Source organism: Pelmatolapia mariae, linkage group LG10_11 (assembly GCF_036321145.2).
Source record: "Pelmatolapia mariae isolate MD_Pm_ZW linkage group LG10_11, Pm_UMD_F_2, whole genome shotgun sequence".
Lineage (NCBI taxonomy): Eukaryota > Metazoa > Chordata > Actinopteri > Cichliformes > Cichlidae > Pelmatolapia > Pelmatolapia mariae.
Genome location: NC_086236.1, coordinates 71198765 through 71209463, shown reverse-complemented (window position 1 = coordinate 71209463; position 10699 = coordinate 71198765).

Sequence of the window (10699 nt, the reverse complement as noted above, 5' to 3'; positions counted from 1 at the left end):
AAAGCTGTAAAATGTAGGGTTGTTTTTTATTAGTTGAAATATAAGTATATCAATATATCACCTTTATTAACGGACAGTAAGTAAATTTAACATTTGCTTCTTCAAATACTTTCTTCAACTTCACACATAACCACGGGACCAACACTCACATACTTGTATAAAGCTGAATTTTTCACTTTACTTTAGACTGCATTCCAGGACTGCCTACCTGGAGTATCTGTGCTCCAATAAATGCACCTGCTACACTTAAAGGCATTTCTGCATTAAAGGTCAGCTGGACAGCCTTCTCATGAGATACTCCTTTGTTCTTGAATTTGAAAATAGCTGCTGCTGATACAGCAAAGCACTGAGCACTTTAAACTGTGAAAGAAGGAAAGGACTTTATTAAAAACAACCTTGTCAAGGTTGTTTTGTACCACTAAATAGGTCCTTCAGGTAGTTTAACTTATGTAACATGGATTTTTCAAGACTCTGCGTGGCTGGCACTACTGCCACATCAGTACAGCTACAAACGCACAAACCTCACTGCTTGTCCACAGATCCTCCCTGGGGGGTCACAGCAGCAAGGAGGGAGGGATTTCACGCTTGACCTTCCCCTCACAGCTTTGTGAGCCCCTTCACTCCCGCCTTGATTCTCTTGACCTACTTGGTCATCCTGGAGCAAGCCACTTATAATACCTACATCTCACCGAGCAGCACGCTCATCATCCCATCTGCAGGGCTCTTTGGCGACGACATCTGACTGTGACTGATGCAAAAGTTTAGAGATAAAGGTTTAATCCCTTTGTGCCGAATATTGTACCGCTTACAGAATTCTGGGAAATGCATTGTTTCCTTTTTAATCCAAATCTCTAGGGATTTGTCATATGATTTCACATGTGGGGACAAGCTATAAAGCTCACATAAAATTAGATACAGAATGCTTCCTTTAAAAACACACCACTACTGGGAAAAAGCATAAAGATTGATATACCAATATCTATATATAGATATAGATATAGATACATATAGAAAACTCATACAGATCCATTTCTTACCTTAGAAATGTTTGGACTGTTTCATCTGTGATGCCAAGTGGCAAGAAGCCATGGTTTGAAAAACAAACAAAGTTTTGCAATATATTCATCATGTTCTTTGTCTGCCTCTGATGATATGGTGTTAAGACTTCACTGATCACAGTGCAGGCTCTCTTTGTGCCAAGCTCTGGGGATTCCCCTCCTCTGCATCATCCTTTCTCACCCTCCCTCACCCCTGCACACACTTTGAGGAGGTGGATGGAGTGTCTTAGCACTCAGCAGCATCCAGAGCCCCCGATTTTCCCCCTGGCGAGCACCACTTAAGGCCTTCTGTCTCACACTGCAGCCACGCCAATAGTTGGAAAGCATTTTCTACTCAGATGAGCGCAAACAAAGACATGCATGTGCAGGAGCAAGGGAAGAGGGAGGAGGAGGCCGTTGGTATGTTTGGTAAACAGCGAGAAAGCCGAAGGGAGCGGCCACTCGGGAGGAGAGGAAGAGGGGAAGGGGAAATGGAGGAGAGGGAACGCGAGAAGGGGGACAGAAGGGGATCGTACACTCAGGGAGTCGGAAGCCGGTAAAGAGTTGAGTAAAGGAAATTGCAGGGGTTTCCATGTCACAATCCACAGATGGGCTGATCACAAAGGAAGGGGACGGCACACCTGGTACTGAACAAACACATATGTATACACAGACACACAGCTGAAACTGTACATACTGCTTTATGTGGCGAGCAGCCATCCTTTTGTAGGAACAATGTAAATCCTCAGAGAGTAGAAAGTGTGCAACACCCTGAACTCCTTCATTCACATTCTCACTTTGGATTCATAAAAGAATTGCCCGTGGCCTTGCTAACACTTCAGAGAAAGTGTGCCCATATCTTAAGACACTCTTCAGGTCTTCAGTGTTTCCCTTCCTTTTTCTGTGGATATGAGGGTCAAACCCAAAGATGACAAAGTCCTCATATCAAAGCCCACACACTCCTATTTGACCCAGCACTTCCCCCTGACCCTGTTGTTTTATTTGAACCCTAATAACTCTCCTAATTAAACCTCTTTCCTATTATTTTTCCGTCCTTTCCCCTATAAAAGGCCCGGGTTTCAAAGTGCTAATAAAATAAACTGGAGGGCCCCCCATTTCTTTATTTGTATGTGTGTGAAGAGTCTGTGGGAGAAAAGGGCATGGAATAGAGGTGGGGGGAGAGAACTGGAAGGACAGAGGTTTTAGGTTCAGAAGGGGGTAAAAGAAACATAGGTCAAAGGAAACAAAGAAGCGCGAGACCCTGAGGTCAAGCTGCCTGGTGTCCACAGTCACCGGGCTGCCGTTGTTGCAGGGCAAATGGCCTCACTTGTATAATCGCTCAGATATGTTTTGTCCACGAGAGTAGGATAGAATATATCACGGAGCAGCTGACAGACGAACAATAGATCACGTTCTGTGGAAGTCCGACCAGAGCGTTTGCAGGTCCTTTGAGTTGGTGAGTACATCTGGAAGAGCCAAGATTAACCCTGTGCTTGCTGGCCTTGCGTATGGCTGACCCCTTTGACCTGAGTTGCAGCCTTAACAATATCGCTTATGGGATATTATAGAAGTTAAAGATACCCCATAGAGGGGGAATCATTTTTAGACGTGATTGAAAAACTACAAAAGTGTTGCATGTTTTTAGGAGATTACAACAGCTGGCTGTTTTCAGTTGGAATCAAAATGAAAAGGCACACTACTGGTTTTCTGAGGCTGCACTGAATCTGTCCAGATCCTTCTGCAAAACAGATTATCAGATGATTGCCAAACAGCTTTGGAAATCTATTTCCAATGCAATGGCATTAAATTTAGGTGGTTGTGTCCAATGATTTCTATAGATTTGTGGCAAAGACGAACCAAATGCAATTTACTTTAGACCACAACTGACAACCTGAGCGAAGCAGAAACCTTTTTTTTCTTTTCAGTTTTTTATTTGTTTGTTTACTGCATAACTCCTTCTGAAAAACTTTTCAGGAAAATTTACAATCACAAAGAGTGTCTAGGGAACATGCAGCAGAAGCTCAGGATGCATTCCCACCATTGGAAAAACTTTGCCTGGTTTGGGACAGGCCTGTTGTGGTCCTCTGGTCCTTGATACCAACCTGCCATTTCAGTCCTTTGACTTTGTTTTTTCCTCTCTCTCTCTCTCTCTCTCTCTCTCTCTCTCCTGTCAGTGGGTGTGTCCGAATTCAGGGGAAGGATGCTCCGAAGGACGCATTTTGAGGCAATGACGTCACAGCGATGCAATGATAGCTGTCCAAATTCAAAGAGTAGTGTGCATTATGGGTTTATGCTGCCTTTCAGACACAGGATTTCCCTGCACTAACTGACACACCTGAAAGCTGTTTGCAATCAAGTCACCTGTGTACAATTGGTCATGAACCTACCTGCTACTCAAGTCTAAAGACATGCCTCCTTGTTGCTACTGTGATAGTGTTGTTTGACTTCTATGGTCTGTATGGGCTCTGTGATTGGGTTTGCTTACCTTGAGCTAACCTGGCTTACCTCTGTGAAGCCATGAGAACAAGAATCTGAAAACAGTGTGCCAGTTTAGCTCATGGACTGAGCAGATAGCTATGTCTCGAGGCTGAAATGCAACAGTTTGAGTCCGGCCTAGAGCCCTTAGTTGTATGTCTTCCCCCATTCTCTCTTTTTGCTCTCCACTACCACACCATCCAAAAATAAACTGAGAGTGTTTCAGTGGACCATCTGCTCTGAAAATACTGCCTTGGAATACCTGTTTATTCTCCATGCCTGCAATAAATCTGTTAAACTTTTATTTCAGTGTGTTGTGTCTGAGTCTAGGTCTGAGCCCTGACAACTGCGCTGTCTGGGTAGAGTGTGCAGAAGGCAGGCAGGAAACATTAGACCCACTATCTATTTACTTAACAGTTACTTTGGCTATTCTCAAAGTCTGTACTTTTACATTACATGATTTTATACAGTGAAAATTCCAGTTAAACACCATTTAATGTTGGGTCCCAATCTCATGCTCTGATACAAAACTCTGTCTGTTGGAGATTATGTATCTGAATTTCAGGAGCAGGACCACGCCTCCAATCACGCTCCTTCCGGCTGCCATCTATATAGGTTCCCCTAGTTCTGCAATCTGTTCATTCTCGTTTACGTGCCCCACCCTTCCTCCCTCCTTCTTCTCCATTCTTCAACTTCTTCACTCCTATTTAGTACATGGGGATCTGCCAGGCCCGAGAGCCATCGCCAGTCCCCTTCGAGGCCTTCCCCAAACCGCAGCTCAATTTATGTCAAAGCATTCACCTTTACCTACTAAAACCCTGACCAACTCAAAATGAGGACGTGGGCCCAGCTAGTGAATCTAATGATAAAGTCATTACATGTGCATGTGTCCCCATCCCAAGGCCAGAGTGAGAACCCCTGTAAAAATTAACATTTAATCATCATAGTACTGGCCAAAACAAGAATAAGTACCTACTAGTTTATCTGGGATATCCAAATTGTGAATATCAGGTTTAAGACGTCCTGCTCTGCCTGCTGGCTATTATTTATGGATCCTACTCAGACTGTAGCTGATGGATCCGAGATTGGATTTCAGCAAATGGGTTTCTTCTTTCGCTGTCCACACAGACTTTTACCTGCAAAGCATGCTCAAAAAGAGCTTATTATTTGAAAAAACTGGCTTTTTGTTGACTGAACCAGAGTGATGTTGACATAGGTTGCCCTAACTCTGCAGCACTCTGTTGTGGCATCCAAGAGGCAACTTCCGTGCCAGTAATCCACATATTTCTCTCATATTGGTTTCTCTTCATTTCCTCCCAGTTAAATCCAGAATCAAATTTAATCTGACTGTTGGGGTTTCTCTGTATATAAAGTGCCTTGAGGTGACTGTTGCTTTGATTTGGCATTTTATAAATAAAATTGAATCACATTGAATTAATTTACAGTGACCAACTAAGCTAACGTCCATGTCTTTGGATTGTGGAGGAAAACTACACAGCCACCACTGTGCCAACCACCCAGTCAGTACTTACAGATATTTTCAACCAAAGCAGTAGACTGGCTGTCCAACAGACATCCCTACATACTCCTAACACTGCTAATGCATACGTCCATCATCGAAAACTAATGTGCAGCAGGTGCAGAGTGACACCACTGACCACAAGAGAAAACTCGATGCTGATCAGTTCTATTTATGATATTTGGATATCAGTGTCTGTTAACTCTCACTCTGGTTTTATGATGATAAACTTATTGGAGTGGAGCTTTATGAGCACAGGTTTATGAGTCTTTCTGCAGCAAATATAAAAGCAGCTGTGTGAATATCATGAGCTTTGTTGGTCTGCTGAACGTTCTTACACACCGGCTGTCACTCACATCCCACAAAATATTCTAAACACTGGTGTTTGAATAACTTACAACCTCTTGACTAAAAACATAAGCACTGAGTAATACCCAAAGGGAGAGGTGATAATATAATATGATGATATGATAATAGCTTCAGGCTGTGCATGAGATATAAACATGATCATATAGAGTGTAGAGTACTCCAGGGGGTTAAGTGAATGCAACCCTCCTTCAGACATAGTGCTAAAGAATGGGGTGGGAAAGAGAGGCAAAGAAAGTCTTGTGTCAGGGTTCAGTCATGAATACCTGGGAACCCCGGAGAGGCTGAGTGAAGAGGGAACACGGAGCATGTTCAGCTCAGCATTAAGAGGCACTCTTTAAAATGCTGAATGAAAGCTGAAAAAGAGAGGTCAAAATAAGTTTATGAGGAGAACGCCACTTAAGGCAAGGAGCAACTAGCCCAAGTGTGCAAACTGGGTCACGACTTGCACTGAAAATGATGTGATTGACAGCAAGTGGGGTGCAACAGGAATGAGACACAGGTTTGAAGTCTGTGAGCAGGAGTAGGAAGATCACAGATGTCGAGCAAAAAGGTTGAGGGAGAGCTGGGAGAGGGTAATGAGTGAGTCGCAAGAGAAGGCCTTGAAAGAGTCTTATCTGTGACCCATCTGTCTTGACATGCACACTCATCTGGTTAGTGCCCTGGAGGGGAGGGAAGGGGAGCTGCATGCGTGTCAGTTACTGAGTGCACAGGGCTTAGGGCTAAGGCATTGGCCTGTGCACTCTGGCCCAAAAACTAGCCTAACCAGCCCCATGCTTTAACACCCCCAGGAAAAACTCCCATGACTTACTGCTGTGATCATGTGATTGACTGAGCTCTACACTGGGAACTAAAAACAGAGTAAGGAAAAAGGGTGTCACACGTCAGTGAAGATACAGACGTTACTTTCTTTCTCTTCTTCTCTTGTTTTTCTCTTCGCCATAGTTGTCAGCTGATTTGTCACACATTTTGTCAGTCAAGCCCAGATGAATGATGAACCTTTTAATTCATGGAAAAGCGTGGTTTTTGAAATTAGTTCAACCAAAGACTTTATATAAATGTTATATAATCTTAAGGCGCTTTAAACCTACATTCTTCTCAGTTAGCAACATTAATGGGTTAGTGAGACAAGTTAGTCTCCATGGTAACTTTTTTTTTTATAAACATATAACTTGGTCCGGAGCGGATTATGTTCAGTTTTGGTTTAAAATCAGCCGGGTCAACCATGACTTAATTTTTTTTTCCAATATGTACATGTACAACCTCCTGCTGGGGGAAAATGTTTTATATGTTCAAGTTGAGCCATACCTCACAAATGTCACAAATTAAGTGTTTTTTATTGATTTCCTTTTTTAAATAAATGCAAAGTTACAAAGCAATTTCCATGTTTCCCTTATTAGGTTGTGAAACAGTAACCTTTAATATTTAAATGTAACCAGTTTAAAGTTTCAGAGTTGTAACGAGCAGCTGTCGCCACTTAGAGCACACTCAATGTTAAAATAGTTAACTGCAATTAAACTGTTTTTTTTTTACCGTTCTGTGCGCTAAAACACCAGATTAGTAATTTTCCGATGAGTTGATCTCTTCTCATATTTGCAACAGTGTTGCATTGTATTGTTACATTCTCTGTGGTCTTCATATATTTCATCATAATTGCGGATAATGTCACTGATTGGAGTAGGCAAAACTCACACACGCCCCTTTTTATGTGAACGTGCACACAGCCTGAAGTAGAAAGCCTGGGTTCAAAGACAAAGTCAATAACCACCAACATGAAACTTGTGACTTGGGTTTTTTGTCAACCACGATAGACAAAAGGAGTCTGCTTTGTTGAACTTTGTTGATAGTACATCCCTCCTTCTATGACCTCGGTAAACATTTTTCTGATGAGTTTATGGTCTCAATCATTAGTTTTAAGTCTTACTGAATACAACATAATGTTTAGTTTGTACATTACTGCTCCCATTAAAGTAAAAAAGAGGCTTTAATTTAGGGTAGGTTATCTTGTGAAGTTAAGAGTTCTCCATATGAGTGTGCAGTGTACTCAGTTTCTCAGTCAGATTCACATCTGTAGTTTCCAAGCCACCAGCAAAGCAACGGAAAACCGCTCAGCTCTCAAATGCAAAACAGGACATTGTTAATCCATGGGTAATGTCACAATTGCTACATGCATCTCTTATATACAGTCTGTGATTAAATAGCAATTATTGAAAGTCATTGAAAACTGGGACTTCTAACTCATGAAAGTGGAATGAGCATCTGTGAGGTGACTTTCTAAAATATAAATAAAAGTTTAATTTCTTCTCATTATTAAGTTTAAGAGTGACAATCACCTACCTATTTCCTGAGACACTAAAGATTCTTTTACTCTGAAAATTTTCTTCAGGAAATTAAATTTCATCTGTTACTTTCAGTTATTTATTCTTTTTTGATTGGATTATTTTATACTTTAAGCCAATATTTTTAGTTATCTATTATAAATAATCACCATCTGTAGCCAACTAGTAACACTTCTCTCTATTGTAACATAAAATGTGGTTTTGCTTATGTACATGAGTGCTTTAATGACTTTATCTCATTCATCTAGTAAATTACATGTAACTTTTGGCATGGTCTTAAACATTTGGCAATAATGAAGGTGCACAAACGGCAGTGAGTGCTTGTACAATAAAAGGATGGGGGGAGCGGGTTGTTTCTCGAAATCACATTTAACACATAGGCTGTGATTAGGAAGCAGTTCATTCAGCAAACCTTGTACCTATCAGCACAAGTTGTTTTGCATCTAGTCCAACCTCCTAAGTTGTTTGCTTTTACTTGCATGTACAGCACACCTGGGAGATTTACCATAATGAATACCTGATGTGGTGAAGCAGTTAATTCCGCCTATAAAATAACTCCCTTCCTCCTTCCTGTGGGCCCCGGCTGTTGTTTATCAAACGAGGTAATGTGCTGTCATGTGACCCCTCCTCCCTCCCAGCAACCCACCTGTGTAGACTTTTCTCTTAATCCTCCTCCACCCCCCAAAATCTTTTTTTTTCTGCGCTTTGAATACTTAGACTACCGAGTGTAACTAATTCTCCCACACAAGGATATTGTCTTCTCCCTATCTCTGCTTTTGTCCTTTCCTTTCAAGGCAGCTATTCACTGATTTCATTAGTCAGCGGTGTGGTGTGAGAGAGAGTTGGTGAGGGTGGGGGCTTTCCAATTAAAAAGCCTTAATAGCCTATTACCATCACCTTTAGTTCAACTCTTTTTTTTTCTTTTTTTACAACATGAAACAAGCTAAAGATTAATCACCAGCAGAGGAGTGTGGGAGCTCATAAAAGTAATTCGGTAATTATTAAATTGTAAGTAGGACTGATCATTTTGAGACCTTTTTGCTAATACTGAGTCTGTGATATAGAATTGTTCCAATTAACACCAAAGACTAAAGGACCAAACTGGGTGCTTTTGTTGAGCTATTGGTACTGTGCAGTACACCAGGTTTGGCATTAAAGGCAGTAAATGTAATGAGTGTTGTTCTTAGAGGGGTTTAAATGAAATGTGTTTAACAGGCAACTCTTCCTCCACACATGCTGCACAGATCCTGCAGCTGCCCAGGGGGCCAAAAGAAGACGCCAGTCCCTCGAGACAGACAAACCACCCTTTCTCAGACACCCATTTGTCGTACCCACCCCACCTCCACCCTCTCTGTCCCTACCGATGGATGACCCTGCGGCCAGCCAGGGTCAGCTGCGCAAAGGGAGCCCCCTGCACTCCAGCCCTCGGTCCGGAGCCGCAGCGTAAATCAGGGACTGTTCATCGCGGGAACCCTGCCCTGCCCGGGGTCCCAGCCCAGGCTGGCACCATCTGTCCCAGGCCTCTGACGCAGAAACAGAACTGCCAAGGTGGGTTCCCACTGACCTGGTGCACCCTCCAGGCCATGCGGGCCAGATCTGAGACCGGAGACAGATCCATCACTGCTGGAGTCTGGAGATGATGGAAGAGGCATGGTATACATCTACTGAACAGTAGTTCTGTGTGAGAATGAGCTGATATAAGGGAAGAATGAACCCCATTTTCAACAATAATAGAAATTCTATGGTAAACTATAGTCAATTACATCATATCAAAACCATAGCTTTACAGTGAATTTCTGATAGACGAGTACCTGCAGAAATTAATACATAAAATACACCTTGCATATATTTAGCAAAGTTGGTGTTTAACTGGCCTTTTATAACTAATAGAATAAAACACTGCTCATAAAAGTACGTCTTTACATTAACTTGACACATCCAAACATCAATCAAGCCCTTTCATAAACTCTAGCCACTCAACAGACACCTTGAAACATCTCTTATTACTTATTTTGAAGCATTTAATAATTAACTTTAATTTTAAAGGTGAAAAGGACATAAAAAGAACAGCTGTGGAATAACCGGCTAAAAATAAAAACTGCTTTAATTGTTTTATTTTGGATCAAAAGAACAAAAGACATTTCTCAGTTGGAAGTTACAGGATTCTTTGGGTCTCTTTCTTTTGATGTCTCTACTTCAGCATTTTTAGTTATTGGCAAAAAAAATGTGGGAAAAATACCAGACTATCCTTATAAGTTTTTAGACCAAATGTGCCAAGCTGACTGTAAAGATTAAATTCAGTAAGAAAGAAAAAACAAACAAAAATAAGAACATGTAAAAAGAAAAAACTTTTTAAACTGATGAAGTAATGAACGCTCACTCTCACTGAACTGTCACCTTCCAAACAACCATGAGTGGAGTCTCCATCTGACTAGACGTTAATTGTACTGCTACAGGCAACTCTTAAATTTTATTTTCCTAGCTGAGCTAGTTGACCCAATTATTTAATGAACAGCCATTTCAGTGAAAGCTAAATTACTGATCTCTGGATACACTTAGAACTGCACCTCTGGCCAAAACAGTGACCGAGCAACCCTATTATTTTCCCGTATAACTGCCACGGCTGAATAGGTGATGTACTAGAAACGCATGTAAAACAGTCCAACCTTTTAAGTGCAAGACAAGTCCCTGCACTCCACCTCATCATCCTTGATGTCTTTTCCCTCTCCATCCATAACAGCACCTGGAATTGTGACCAATAAATCACATCAGCAGAGACAGTCTGCAGGTCCCGGGGCCGTGCGGCCCAACGTACGGCTTTCTCTCACAGCCCCAGCTTCATTTCTTGCACCCTTAGGTCTGACTCTAATGGGCGAGCAGGGGTCATAAAGTGGTTGTTTCTGTTTTTCCTTTTTCCAAACCAGTGACACCAGTTGTTCACCTTCCTCACCGAAGCCTTTTGT